The sequence below is a fragment of the Anarrhichthys ocellatus genome, unplaced genomic scaffold, assembly GCF_004355925.1.
Source record: "Anarrhichthys ocellatus isolate YVR2014 unplaced genomic scaffold, GSC_Weel_1.0 scaffold2, whole genome shotgun sequence".
NCBI classification, from domain to species: Eukaryota; Metazoa; Chordata; class Actinopteri; order Perciformes; family Anarhichadidae; genus Anarrhichthys; species Anarrhichthys ocellatus.
The window spans coordinates 4,571,072-4,586,458 of NW_022280032.1; the positions used below are offsets into that span (position 1 = coordinate 4,571,072).

Below are 15,387 nucleotides of genomic sequence, written 5' to 3' on the forward strand. Positions count from 1 at the left end.
CCTCAGGGTTTTTTGGTGCGTGACCTGATCAGGATCACATAAAGAGCAAAATGGCAAGAAAACAAACACTCCCATTGCTTGAGACCCTGGCGTGCACCCGGGCCCATACCACAGCTATATCAGGCTGGCAGGCCGACGGGGTCTGCCGGCCGGTCGTTGGTACGAGACTAGTGTGACGTGTCTGTCTGAGAATGGTGTGAAAGAGGGAAGAAGGAACCGACGTCCTTATTCGGACGTTAGTTGTTTGTGGTTTTGGGAGTTTGCCGTTTGAACTGAACTGCTCGCTTGTGAAACTCTGGTGTGCGTGAGTGTGTCATTGTGAGAGCAGGTGGGTGTCCTGCCCAGATATTGGCATTCAGCTGGTAGATCTGGGCCATGGAGGGAGGAAGAGGAGGAGGAGGAGGAGGAGGAGGAATTGGATGCGCTGTGATCCAGAGGATTGTTGACTGACGGGAACAGTGGCTGTGGACAAACTAGCCAATAAGCACGAGGCTAGCAAGCAAGACCAGAGCACAACAAGTTCCGGTATTCGGTTCATTTGTACGTCTCTGGACTCAGTACTGGGACAGCACAGTGCAAGTTCAAAGAGAAAATGTGATGTTCAGACATCCGGCACTGTTGCACATCAAGGAGAAGTTTCAGTCGAAATGTTGAAAGTGTATTTTCTTACGTATGTAAATGGAGAATATACACACACACACACGTGTATTTATTCTGGCTTGCATATTCCTCCCTTGTGCCAGAACACCTGCACCGACACGTGATGGGGACTCGGCAAAGATCAGAAGAAACCCTTTCTATGTTTGTTTCTTTTAGCATCTGAAAAAGCACGGTGGTCTTTTGGGCTGGAGAGAGCACTCGAGAGAGGACTGAAGTAGGAGAGATGATACTGTTTCCTACTCTGTGACATGTCCCCGCTTGTGTCATCATTTCTGTTTAATGGGCCATTGCGAATGTGAAACGGGTTCAGTTGTTGTGAAGTGTTAAAAAGCAGACAAGTGATCCAAAATGTTCTGAAGGCCTTTACTCCGGGTCATCGTGAACTGCTTTTTAGACTAGACAGGAAACGATGGCAGATATTGATTTATCTTTATGATTCAGGTATTTGCATCGAGCATATTGGCCAATAATCTATTGATGTACTTGTGTTTTCATTCAGAACAACAAGTGAGATGTAAACCAGCTCAGAAATCATTTGATGAATAAGTTATTTTGAACTCTGTCATTTGACAGTAAATCAATTTGTCCAAAACTCTGTTAACTTGATATCATCGAAATAGAACTCAAATATGATTATTAAATATTTATGTAGACGCATGCCCTCCTTATACGAAGGCATTGCTTGTTTTGAATTAAATCCATTTTCTGTATTTATTAGTTGAATAGACCTCAGTCAGTATAGGCCGACTGAAATTAGTTTATTATTTAGACACACACACACACACACACACACACACAAAATACTGTGTGTATATATAAATATATATATATATTATATAGACATGTTCATTTACTGTTACTGTATGAGCAGGAATGAGGACATGCACACACATCACACTTCCTTCATAGAGGCTGTGATTAAACAGGTTTGTCACAGTCATGTTGTACTACAGAACATAAAGACTAATAACGAATAGAGCAAACATCAAACATAAAAGTGAGGTCAGCGCTTGTGTGTCTTACAATGTATAAATGTACGTTGTTTAATGACAATTTTTTTGATTTAATTTTAATTAAATGCATCTTAATGCATTCAGCCAAAATACAAGTAGTCGTAGAAATGTGGGGGCATAGAACCAGAAGCCCAGAAGCTAATGAATGACATGTATGATATTAAATGGAGAGTGAGCTGGTACACCAGCACCACATAGGTCTCAGCAGTATGGACCAAATCATTAATCCCGATGTAGGTCATTTCATATCTCGATAACTATCACGATATAGCATGTTTTCTAGTAATTCAATAAATAAATAGTCTTCATGAAATATATGGTAAAGCCTGTTTTTGTAAACTCCTGTGTAAATGAAAAGAGAGTATTTCCTCTTTTTCTTACTAGCTCTTCTAGTTTGTTCAGCTCCACTCCCACTCCACTCCTACTATAAACTATAGACATTTATTGTTTAACTATATATATCGCCAGTCCCTAAACATACCAGTGTTTTTTAAATTTAAATTTTAAATTAAGTGTTTAGTGAATATCTTCTTTTTTTTGTACTAGATACACAACCCTAAACCCAGATCTTTGTAAAGCCCGATATCTCCAGAATCCTTCTGTCATTATCTTTGTACTTTAAGAAAAGCACATAATAGGAGTTCTGTTAAGTACTCAGAGTTCTTGCAACACGACTGGAGTTTTTAAATTTCATTACAGATTCAAAACCAGCGACATGGGTCTTTCTCAGGCCTCTCATATCATGAAGTCATCTCGCTTCTTTCGTAGGATCCCCGACAAAATATCACTTCTAAAGATCAATGCAATACTTTGCTGAAAGAAAAATAATATACAGTGATTGTAAAGTGAGACACGCGCGTTGAAGAGGGAGATTATCTTCATGATTGGCTTTACTGCAGCCTGTAGTGTGAATTCATTTTATACATAATACTTAAAAATGCTGACTGCATCACTCCTCAGGGCAGCAATAAAACTGCAACATTGTGCCCCAGCACGAGTTCAGAGGCTTCATAGAGCGTGAGCTTGATCCTGAGTGATGCTGTTAAGCCGCCACATTGAGTGTACATCGCTTCATGTGTTATCTGGCCTGCTGCAAAGTGGATACACTTTTAATGGTCAGCCCGTGTTTTTTCTGTCTAAACCGGTTATGGGTTTTCTTCATACCGCCCGGAGACTCCGGAGCTCGCTGAGTCCGCCGATCTGTAATCAGTGCCAACCGTAAACAAACGGGAATCCCGCCAAGCGCTGCCACGGGTGGCTGCCCCTCACCACGACAATCTGGAGTTCCCCTTTTGTCCTCCGATGTGTCTGAAGTAGAGCCAGCTGCCCGCCTTGGGAGTTGAACTGTACCGTATGGAGAGAGAGAGAGAGAGAGGGAGAGAGGGAGAGAAGGTTGGAGAGTTGATTGAAAGAAGACATAGGAAGAGAAGCAAACGTTGGACAGACTGTGATGAAAGAGGGTCTTGTTAAGTAACTTGTATCCTGTCCTGTCCTGCAGAATCATATTTAAATACAGAGTCTGATGCCGTCTAAATGTGATGCAAGCCCTCTGCTCTCGGATCAGTATGTACGCTTTTTCTACCCTGGCTCCAGGACGCACACTAATGACATCATGGCCGACGGGCTAGCTCTCCGTTCCACTCATTTGGCTCTTCATTTGGCTCGCATGCTTATTCGTCCACAGATATTATATCCTCTCAGTCACTTGTCACAGCCGACCCAGAATGCACTTTCCTCAGGATGCTTGAGTCATGACATCATCCTTTTACCATGGAGACAGAGTGGCAAGCTTCTGTAGGGTTAGGTTTGAGTAGACTTTTGGGGAGTCTGTAGTTGATGGTCTTTATGAAACCATATTTTTTTTAAATGTTGGTCCAGTTTTTGATTCGCACACACTGCATTGGTTTATGTAGTCGCTGCATTTGAGCAAGAACATCACCTCTTCGAGGAAAGACTTGTCAATCCTTTTTTACCCTTTTAATCTGGAATGCCTAATTTTCCGTGCTCCTGTAAAGGTCACGGTGAACAGTTGTTGTTGCTGTCTTGGGATCAGGGTCTTGGCCTGTTGACATGCTCCACGGAGCATTGCAAGCAGTCGGCTGCCCGTCCTGTGGCCTCCCAGCCCACTTAGTCTGCACACTCAGCCAATCCAGGCCCACGGCTAAGAGGAGGAAACATCTGTGCGTTTCATGCAGACACCAGAATGTTTGTGTGAATGTTGCTGCTCCTGTCTGTGTCATTTGAAGTCTGAAAAAAAACCTATTTGCCTAAAATGTTGTATCGAACTAGAAAAGAGAATCGGAGGTAATTGCCTCTCAATATTGTATCTTCCTGACAGTTATCTCCTTAAACTATTTTTCTTTAAACCACATTTCACTGCTGTGGTCTGTCTTGCATGAACAGGATTGTAATGAGCTCGCATGTCAATGTCTTTTAAACTTTCTCCTGCTCTACAAGCCCGCCAAGTACCATAATGTCCCATGTGGTTTTAGGGCTCGTACCGTGCAACGTCTTTGATTCAGGTTCTGTTGTGCTTAGCATCTTTCCTTCCCATAGGGATCTCTTAGTGTTAGCTTGAGTCGAAGATCAAAGGCCCACAGCTCACGTCCTAACCTTTCAAATCGTGTACCGTCGACTACGGCATCCTGGCAGGTCGGCTCAGAACTCTTGGTTCCGGTCTCGGAGCGATCTTCTCCCAAACTTTCTGCATGAAAGTTGTCCACTGTGGCATCGCAGCAGCAGCCTGTAAATCAAGAATGCCCGTGGAGGCGTTAAAACACAGGCGCAGCTCAACGAGTGGGTGCAAACTGCAGTAGTGCTGTTGGGACGCAATAAAACCGTCTGCATCACGGTAGCAATAGCCCGGCGCTCTGCTCAGTATCAGCCCTGATTACCATTGCTTAACAGTCATAAAGGGACACATGGAGCCGTTTAGCTATCTGCCTACGCAGAAATACTGTCAATTAGAGCCAGAGGAAGGAAGCGGTCGTGGCTAAAACCTGGAACAAAGGTAAACCCAGGGGAGAAATGCCCTGACTCCACACATATTTATTAGACTTGCTCTCTCTTTTTGTATTTATATGTGGGGCATTTTGTTACTTTGGACTTTGTACTGCAGCTCAAATTGAAAGTGTTCTTAAACTCCCTTTACCAACTCTCTCAGCAACGGCTCTAATGCCAAACCTCTTGCATCAATATCAGATAGGTATGATTGACATAATATACATACACACTATATAAGTTAGTAAAAAGTACGCACATTCACAAAACTAATGGGTACTTGGCAAACTTGTGCTCGACACTCACACCTGCATGTGTTCACACAAACATTCTGTCCACCTCCCTCTGCCCACATGGCAGCCAATATTAGTGTTGGATTATACATTAAAGCCCGAGTCATGTTTAGCAAGTGGACCCTCTTAAAACGAAAAATCAAAAAAGGCTTTCAGTGTAAACAGCCCCCCCCCCCCTTAAACCCTTGGCTCTTACAGTTTAGAGCCGCTAGCTGGGCTCCACGCTAACAATTCCTTATATAGCATGCTCTCTGGCCCGAGCAGACTCCAGCATAAAGAGGGCCAACCCAGGATGCCGTGCCTGCAGGGATGAATTTAGGGCGGGGGAGTGGTTCATGTCTGATTTCTGTTGACTCATGGCTTTTAATGAGAATTGGGACGTGACGGTGCTGCGGAGACTTTAAAAATGGTTTGTTAGTCTGTTGTTATTATTAGGTTAATGCTTTTTTGGCTTCTTTGACTGGCCGATGATCAAGTAGGAGCGGCGTTTTCAGGCTCATTCTCAGTTCTGGCGTCTTGTAGAGGAAAAAAAACAACTTTATGTCTTACTTCTGATGGATTCGGGGAGATCTGTCTTTATTTTCTCACTTTTAGGTGCGGTCACATATTGTGGGCTGATGACAAAGCGTCATATTTATTCCTATGCGCTTGACTGACCTCCGTGTGAAGCAAACCGGTGCCGGAAGGCCACCGAGCTTTACAGCTCAGTTTTGTTTTAATTAAGATGATCAAGCAGCTTTCTCTCCAGGGTCCACCGCACCTCCATCTCACTGCCGTTAACCCCGCCACTGCCATCACCCACCACGGTCACCTTTTCTTTCTCCAGGCATGGAATACAGCAGCCTTGTGTCGGTTCCCTCTGCTGCTCACTGATGTGCAGTCTCAGTTGTACTCCCAACGTGGATTTATTTTCGTAACATCTAAACAAGTAGTTGGGACATTTAGTACATACAGTATATGTGAATGATAAATTGTTCTGTGCAACTCTTGATTCATGTGATAATGTAAATTCACAAAAGAGTCAGTTTGTCATTTCTAACAAAAACACCGATCATTTTTAATTAGCCTGTATCTGTGACTTCTCAGGAGCCCACCGGGAGCTCTTGATGGGGACATTAAGCTGACATCTGCCCTCTCGCCTCCCTTCTGCAGGAAAGTTGTCTGCAGCCTTGAGATGCCCCGTGGCTTTGTCTGAGTCAGCGAGTTCTGGTGCTCTCAGGCCCACGACACTCAACACAACAGGGAGCCGCGCAGCGTGGCAGGTAAGCGGAGTAGAACAATTCTGTTTCCTGTTGTTATCTGCTGGAGGGCTGCACAGTTTATCACATCTAAGTTGCTGCTTTAATTCACACCGTCATGCTGTCTTTTTGGACATGGCGTCGTTCTGTCGGTTTTGAGTTTGCAGGGAGATCTATTGCGTTAAACTGAGCTCTTCTAATTTATCTCTGAGCTACTGCACATCAAAAAGAAATGACAAAGACTGTTTTACACGATGTTTTATGTGTTGTGGGAGTTTCCCCCCTTTCTTCTTCTTTAAGAGTTTGGGTTGGGTTGGGAACCGTTGCTGTTGTGGGCCTGCAAAGCCCACCGAGATGTGAGTAATACTGGTTTGTACAAATAAAGTGCCGCACAAGTATACAACCACCTACAACATCACCACAACAAGGCAAATAACTGACATTCTTGACTAAAAACTTAAACTTACTTTTCACAGACGGGCTGGTTTTGTCGTGTTAATAATTCTGACTTCCTTTCCATAATATTTGAAGTAGTCTGTTATACACAGGGTAAGTCCTCCTTGTACATGCTGCTTAGTCTGATGTTTGCTACGTCTTTGACTTTCTGTAACCACGCTGTTCTCACGCTTTGGCACAGAGGAACAACTACAAAGCAGTCCAACTTTTCACGCTGCTCAACAACCTCATCCTGTTAACCTGGCTCTTGTGGGGGCGGATGTGTGTCTGTCTGTAACATAGTGTAGGTCAATCCAGAACACATTTGTATATGAGTAAAGTATCCCTGTTTCAGCTCGTACTGAGACGCCTAGTTCCCACTACACGACTTCAGCCCTGATTGTTCCACTCGTGGACAGTGTTCAGAGCTCTTAAACAAAAGCACGCCGATGCATCACAGACACATTCCAGCTATCTAGCATGCAAAATATCTGGACCTGTCGGGGAGACTCTCTGGGAGCTTCAGCCAATGACGGTGCAAGACACGGGTTGAGAGGAAACTCTGGAAACTGTTTGCTGTGTGTTGCATTTGGAGGAAAACGGATAAATAGTACGGACGCGTGGAAACTGTTCTGTGAACACGTATGCCGACGACAACACGCATTACTGCGAGCGTGGTGTTGCATCATTTACTGCTTCTCTTTTTAGTAGACGCTCATCCCTCTCATGCTGGGAAGTGATTTCATCCCTCCTGACTTCACGACCAAGGTATTTCAAAATTGTAGTTTCATGTCACCAACAAAGCTCAGCAGCTATTTCTGGCCGTGTTTTGTTTTTGTTCTGTTTTGGCAGTTATTACCACATCTCCTTTGATGGCTGAGACTTCTGCGTTGTCTCTGTAAGTCCCTCTGCGTTTAATGCCAACACGGCTGTGATCGCTGTTCTATTTCACATCGACGATACATATTCCCCATTCCTTTTTGTCCTCCTCCCCCCCCCTGGCACAATTGATTTGTTGTTGTGTCTTGCAAACATACCGAACTCATGTTGCTACAAGAAGTTTTGGCTGAATTGTTTTTTTTTTGGGTACAGAGGATGTTGAGCATACAGTGTGCACTTATAGCACTGAAAGGAGTCCACATTTAGGGTATCAGGATGCTGCGATCCAGCTATTCTGGCCACGTCACATGCACTGTGAGGTCTGTCATGATTCCAAGGCCTAATTAGCGCCTCAGCAAAATCCCACATTTGTATTTCGATGGACTTTGAAAAGGCTTGAGCGTAATTGGACTCGCGAGTTCTTTGGCCGCCACACACGGCTCTGTGTTCACAGGCTCCCACCAACAGACCCCAAGGAGTCTCATGGAGGATCTTTAGGGCGAGATGATTTGAGCGGGTTGTTTCTTGGCATAATTATCCTCTAAATGCTGATTCACCGATAGTGAGGTCATTAACTTCAATGTGTTCAAGAGGATGCAAGAATGTTGCGTCCACATCTCCTCTGGGGAACTTAATTAGTGAGTTTGGAGACGGCGGGTCTCCTGGGTAATAATTACCCATGAATATGATGGCAGCAGCGGTAAAGTCTGAGCTGTATTACAGTTGTCATTAAAAGCCAACATGTGTTCTGTATTTATTGACACTTTATAGGAGAGATTTCTTGGAAGAATGAATCCTCCATCTAAGGATTAACATGCAAGGAAGACTTCATGATTTTGTTTTGCATTCAGTCGGTGTATCTTCAACTCTTCATCAGTATGTGTAGAAATGTAATATGTGTAGATATGTAATATGAATTTGGCTAGTGAAGGGAATGCCAGTGGATTGCTGGTGTCATAGCCCAACCCAATAAGCACATATGTTTGTATATGACCGAATAAGACTGAACCAGTAGGATTGTTGTATTGAACACCTGATGAAGTAGATTCCTTTGACCTTATTTATCCATGATTTTGCAATAATTTTATATCTTTATTTTTGAAAATGTAGATTTTAATGGACATTTGATACCACAAATACCAGATTTTACTCCTTTTTGTCACATCTTTTGATTCATTGATTGGGGTCAGGACGAAATGAGGTTTTGAACAAACATAACATCATTTTATTTTACCTTTTAATACAAATCCAGTGTATCAGACTTCTTATGTTCAGTCTAGAGGCGCTAAAGTCCCTGTGGAGTTTCTGACCACTCTGTCAGTCTGTGTGTAGACTGGCTGTATATATATACGTATAGATCCATCAAGATTACACACTGTTCACTCATGGAAGCTCTTTAAGTTACTCTGCTTATTGATCGCTGTGATTGTCCCTGATAAATGGGTTGGGATGTGCCCGGTGCTTTTTGCCTCGAGAGCTAACCACTTCAACAATGCTCACACAAAGTGCCCTTGCTATCTCTCTCCGACAGCAAACAATGTCGAGTTTTCCCATTAGGACCTCATTGATAAGGTTTAAATCAATCTAAACCATAGAAGGTATCTAACTTCCAGGAAATGTAGTGTGAAAGTGGAATAAAAAAGAGGGATGTCGGATAGTTGCTCTGTCCTTGAAGCCCATCATGTCAATGGAGCCAAGGTCAGTGGAGATGAATAAAGGAGTGGGTGTGAAACATGTATTCCCATCACACTCGCTCTCTCAAGGCCCCACTAAGTAGACTGTGGAAACCAGCAGCTGTTGCAGTTCCCATCAGAGCACCTCGGAGAGCGAGAGTGGGATCCACCGAGGGAGTCGACAAAGTCTGAAACATCGATATGAAATGATTTATAGGAGGAACCTCTGCGTCACCAGCACAAATCCACATGACATGCATCTACATGATGTAAGTAGTTAATCCATTACAAGTAGATCTGGTTATGAAAAAAACAATATATCACTCACACCAACGGAAAACATATGAAATAAGCAGACACATCTCTTTTCATTTGTTGGCAGCTGGTACATTCCTTTAATAAATAAACATTTTATTTTAAAGAAAATATGTCTGTATCCTATATCCCAAGAACGGTGACCACACGTTTAAATGAATCTCTTGCTTTCTCTTTCCATCACCTGCTGACGGATCAAAGTTCGAGTAGTAAAATTACGTCAGATTGACATCCTTAACCTTTCGGGTCCAGTGGGAGCCTCGGTGGATTTAGGTTCCCTATTCAAACTAACTGGTTTGAGAGGGGTGGTCTCCACCAAGCTGTGACCCCCTGCTCCGCCCCCGCTGTTGGCTCTAGTTATCCCGGGCCTGTTTCCACTTAGTTATGGCAGGAATGTGCCTTTGCATGAGAAGAGGTCATCCCTCCTCATGGCTGCCACGGATCTTCCTCAGAGAGATGGACATGCTTTCCCACGCATGCAACCCTCCCATTCATCAATGTGGAGCGTTGATATTCATCATGCAGGGAGCTTCACTTAGCTTTACCCAGACTTTGTAGAGGAAGTCTGTGTTAGCTTGTTCTTCGAAGCTTTATTTAGTCTGGTTTCTAATTTCCTCCATAATGCCACCCAACCACCCCGGGTGTATTGCAATGCAACCACAACAACGCCTTTTAAGCTGCTTTCCCACATGCTTCCTAACCCATGAACGCAGTGGCAATTTTCTGTGTCTCTCCCATCTTGTGGGATTAGAGGCTGGAGTGGCTTTCCTGTGTAAGACGCTCTGAGTAATTAGCCGAAGACATTCAGTGTAAATCTTTCATCATCGGCCCGGTGGCAACAAAAGCAGCCGCAGTCAGTAAAGCATGCAGCGGTCAATTCGATTTTTTGATTGTGTGTGTGTGTGTGTCAGTTCACATTGGCGTTATCCCGATACAGGGATATTCCTCATGATGTATCCAATAATAGCCTCGGGATGGAGCGGGTTAGTCATTTTTCCATGTGCATAAGGAGGCAATTTAGTATTCTCTTTAAAAACACATCATGTTACCTTGGTTACCCGATGTTTCTGTTTCCAGTGCTGACTAACGCTGCTCGTCTGGAAGAGAACTGAAGTCAAAGTCTATTAATCACTGTAATGATAACAAGCAGCTTCAGCCTGATCTAGTTTCTTCACCCGCTGACACGTGGTCTGTGTCTCAGATCTATCGCTCACCGGTCAACTTGGTCTGAGCCGAGCCCTTCAGTCTGACCACATATTGTTTCACTGTTTAGTCAACCTCGTCCTGCCCAGCTCTTCAAAACAAGCTGAAGTTTCAGCTGTTCAGCCCCCCCCCCCCCCCCACCACTGTGTGCTTTCTGCTTTGAAGATGGAATGAGGAATTCGATTTCTTGCTTTGAAGTTGATTAAAGTTGAAATGCAACATTCCTAGAAGATGACTGTTTTCCTATAGACTGATGCCTCTGGCTTTCCTATCGAGTAGCACTGTGCCTTTGCTTTATGTCAGCGGTGCAGTCACAGCTCTGTCTCTACGCTCCCCAGACCACCGAAGCATCAACTTGTTTTGCAGCTGCACAAGCACATTGAGGGTGTCTGATAGAAGAGCATTTGACTATAGTATAATTAGCATATAGCTTTTGTTGATTTAGAACTCATGAAGGCTGCACAATATTTCACTCTGTTTTGAGAATCTTGTAACATGAGGGCTTTTTGTTTCATGTTTTTAAAACGGCCTTAATAATGGTCAACTTAAGTTGCAAATCTGATTTCTGCCTTAGCTCATTTCCGACTGTTCAGACGTGTTGCGATATGCCTCCTGGATAACACAATATGTTGAATTCAAACTTATTTCTGTCTTATGCCCGGGGGCCCTTTGAAACTCATATTTTTCAATTTGAGTATCGCCAATAAAAGTGTTTAGAAACTTTGAAAAACAACTGTGAAAGTTTTGCCACCCCCAGTTTGCCTTGTGCACTCTTCAAAGTATTCCTTCCACCCATTCTTTAAAGTTGACGAGCAGACAGATTGGCGGGGTCGTCTCTTTACCTCAGGACACAAACTAATACATGACTGATGTCGATCAGTATTGGAGGTGATGTAATGAAGACGTGGTAGAACATCGCCTGCAAGGCATTTATCATCCTGTCAATTTTGAAGGGATGTAGCTGCTATTAGAATAACATTATTATAAGTGGAAGTAGAACCTCGGCTCACATTACGCCGCACCAGGTTTCTTGACGTCCTATTGAATGCGACGGCTGAAAGTGTCTAATCTTGTTTTACCGGAAGGAGCTTTGGAGGGGCTAGGAGCTCTGTAAAGATTAGTGCACGGTGATATGATGTGAACTACGCATTGGATTGTCAGAAAGAGGGACGGCTCGCTTCAAGAACGGCCTCCTCCTCTTCAAGGCCTTCAGATTTATCGTGTCATCCCTCTGTCACAATTTTATTAAACCCTCAGCATCTGAAAACACCAGTTCAGACCGGTGTCACCACGACCGTCGTTATCTGGGTGGATGTTATGAGAGAGGAGGCTTGTCTTTTTCTGCTCCATATGTAATCTTGCCTTGTTGTGACCCCCCCCCCCCCCTGCTGCATGTTCCTCCAGCTGTGTTTACACGCCAGCTCTCTGCAACTAGAAGGCCGGGCTGAATGCCTTCCTCTGTACCGGACTGCTGACACCTGACAGGACTTAACATCATTCATGTTTGTCTTTACTCGTTGCATAATACACGTTGCATGCTAGTTTTCATAAAAACACTTTAAAATGTTTTTTTTATTCTTCTTAATTCTGTTTGTTTGATGCTTATTTCAATCTTAATGTCTTGCTTCCTCATCTTATCTTCTTGAGCTGCATACTAATGCTGCATAGTTTGAACTTCAAAATTCAGAATAATCTTTGAGAAGGTTAGATGGTGAAATCTGTCTGAAAGTCCTTATATATTCAAATGAACTTCACGCTCACAAAAAGGTTTAGCTTCTATGGAATTTAAATTAGAAGGAATGGTTACCCAATAATCTTGAAGGGCCAGTCTAATATTTGGTGTCATTAGCTAGACACCAAATATTAGCTGAGATAGATATACCTCATTATTTGGTAAACTCAGCTGGACATTAATATATTACTCTCCTCAGAAATATTCAGATTAGGTCAATTCTGCCCCCAAAATTACGTTTGGTCGGGACAGAAAGATGGGAGCGGCTCTAAAAGGAACGCTCTTAATGCTGACCCTCTACTTCCCACACAAACCTATTTCCCTCAATGGCAAATAATCCACACCACATGCATTATGGATGAGTAGGAAAATTGAGCCTCTGAGCTAAGAGGTAATCTTTCATCTGTGGTGTACGGGCACATTCGGTACCCTGGATCTATGAGAGTCCACTTCTGGGTCCTAACCCCCGCACTCCTGCTGTGTTATTGATCATTTGCACAATGTGCAATCTGTATGCACGCAGTGCACTCGACCGAGGGCCCGGGAATGAGAGGTTCTGGCTCCCCAGGTGATGTCAGAATAATCACCTTCTTTTACATATTGTTGAGTCTGAAAATATCCCGTGTACAAATACACAACGAGTAAATGTTGTGCTCACTTATATCTACAGTCCTTGACGGCGAAGTCAATCCTTGGATTTGAAAAATGTAAGTTAGACTGAATACAAACAAGTTTATTTCTATTTGCATTTCAGCACTCTGGTTCACTTAATGGAACGTTGGAGTTGCAGCAATCAGTTACTGATGGTGATTAGTTCAAATTAAACTTGACAAAGATTTGTGCACATTTGTAATGCAACAATAGATCCATAACAATAGTTTAAGTGGTTATTTGGTTACTTTGTACCCACTTGTGTTACAGAGTAGCAGTTGACAGTTAGTGGTGTTTGAATGTTAATGTGATCTACAGTGTATCACTAAATTGGCGCTGCAGCATAGGCGGAGCCAGTTGAACGCAGTATTTGTTTAGTCTGGCTGAAAGAACGGCCACAAAAATATCACATCATGCAAATTCTATTCATCAATCATATTTTCATATTTCCATTTAGTTTGAGCAATCATGACATGACTGCCTATTTTCATAATAAAGATGGACAGCACTGAAAAATGAGTGTGTTTCCAACAAAGGCAGAAACCAGATGGTGAGCTGAAGTGGTAATGTCATCCAGATGTGAACACTGGAGCTGTGTCAACGAGAGAGAAGGAGAGATGATTAAGATGGAGTGACTACCCTGGTGTGCCTTCTTTGTTTCTGTTCTCCTACCACGGGGACGACCTCATACCATCGGGCTCACTAGGTTTAAAGCTCTGGGTGTAAGATAGTGGGATTATATCAGTCACTTAGGAGAGCATTTTCTGCTGCCAAAGAGATCACATATAGAACTTATTGTTAGGCTTAGGCTTAGTCTGCGTAAAAATACAACCTCTTTATTTCCCTACATGTACGATGTAGTGATCATTTGGGTTGAAATGCAAACTGATGGCATGAAGTAAGTTTAAATTTCAGCCACATTTAGTTTAAAATGGAGACCTTTCATTTCAGTGCCAGTAATTGCAGAAGTCTGTGATGGTGGCGTGTTTAAGCGAATAGAAGGCAGACTAAAAATATTTAGGAGAATATGAAATGTATTTTTAACTTGTGTCAGTCGGTGACCACCAACAATGAAAGAGGCTGCAGCACAGAATCACATGTCCCTGAGGAGCCTTGAGAGAAAGGGATGAGGACTGATCTGTGACAAATGTTATGTAAACTGCTATAAAAACTAAGATTAGGTTTGTTTCCTTCCAGCGTCGCAAGACAGCTTTCTGTCCATGGATGGATAGTCTGTCCCTTTTCTTTGGACACATTGTGTGCTACTCTTTTGCCAGGAGGCCCATGGAGCCAAACGTGTCTTCAGAAGCCAAATGGCCAAAATGAATGAGATTTTAAGTCGCTTGGCAGTGGACTAGGAAAAATGGAAAATATTTCAGGAGAGAAAAGTGGGACAGGGTTAGAAAAAATAAATAGAATATTTCTTTCAATACCTCATCAAGGTGAAAAAGAAACTTGGTGAAAAGTTTGATGAATCCCAGATGAATTATTCTATCCACTGCAGAGTGTTTGTTGTGTTAAGGCCGTGCAGAAGAGTGCACATGGTTTTACTAGAAATGTGAGAGCAGATACAAAGCTGTTTAACAAGGAGAATTATTACAATGATCAGCTATGACATACTCTATTTATATTATACAGTTCAAACCAGCCAAGTCCAACATGAACTGCTTTTGATTGAGATAACTAGCATTCCTGTCCTGTTTACCAAACCTCAGAGAACATGTTTATATCTTCATTATATCTTCTTTCTGATTGGATTTTAGATTATTGCAGAAAATAAGCTCCAGGCCAAACAGGCCTTTTTAATACATGTTTTGTTCAGCAACATAATCTTCACAAATAAATAAAAGATAATAAAATGATCTAATTAGAAAGCTAACGCTAGGCTATAAATGAACTACACCACGGTAGCATGACGTCGCCACTGAGCTAAAGGCGGACTCGTGTTGATGCGTGTTTACGTTTCAGCCTTTTTTAAGACACGTACTAGCTTCAAAATGAAGGAGGGGGTTATTTACTGATAATGCTACAGTAACACTGTACATTGTCCTGCTCATGGAAGTTCAATCGGTTCAAGGATCATTGGCTGTAGTTTGCAGCAGCAGCCTCCTTGGCAGCCATCTTTATCTACTGTTACACAGAATCACAAAGCATGGCTTGCTAAGAAGACTCCCTTTCCCTTAATTCTGTCGCCATTATTGTGTCGACACTAAACATTCAGTCTATACCTGTAACTCACCTGGCGAGCCATAAAAGCACTCCCAAACTGTAGTCTAATCCCTGTTCTAGAAAGAG

At 42.9% G+C, this 15,387-nt stretch overlaps 1 protein-coding gene across 3 annotated transcripts in view; it reads left to right on the top strand.

Annotated features, from left to right (window-relative positions):
- peak1 (pseudopodium-enriched atypical kinase 1) overlaps positions 1–15,387 on the top strand; it is an 83,401-nt gene that overhangs the window by 9,601 nt on the left and 58,413 nt on the right. For 2 of the 3 annotated variants that reach the window (XM_031868655.1, XM_031868690.1), the window contains exon 2: positions 6,053–6,228. The gene's annotated coding sequence lies outside the window, so the exon portion shown is untranslated. The remainder of the gene's footprint in view (positions 1–6,052; positions 6,229–15,387) is intronic. The other variant, XM_031868665.1, reaches the window with a different exon arrangement.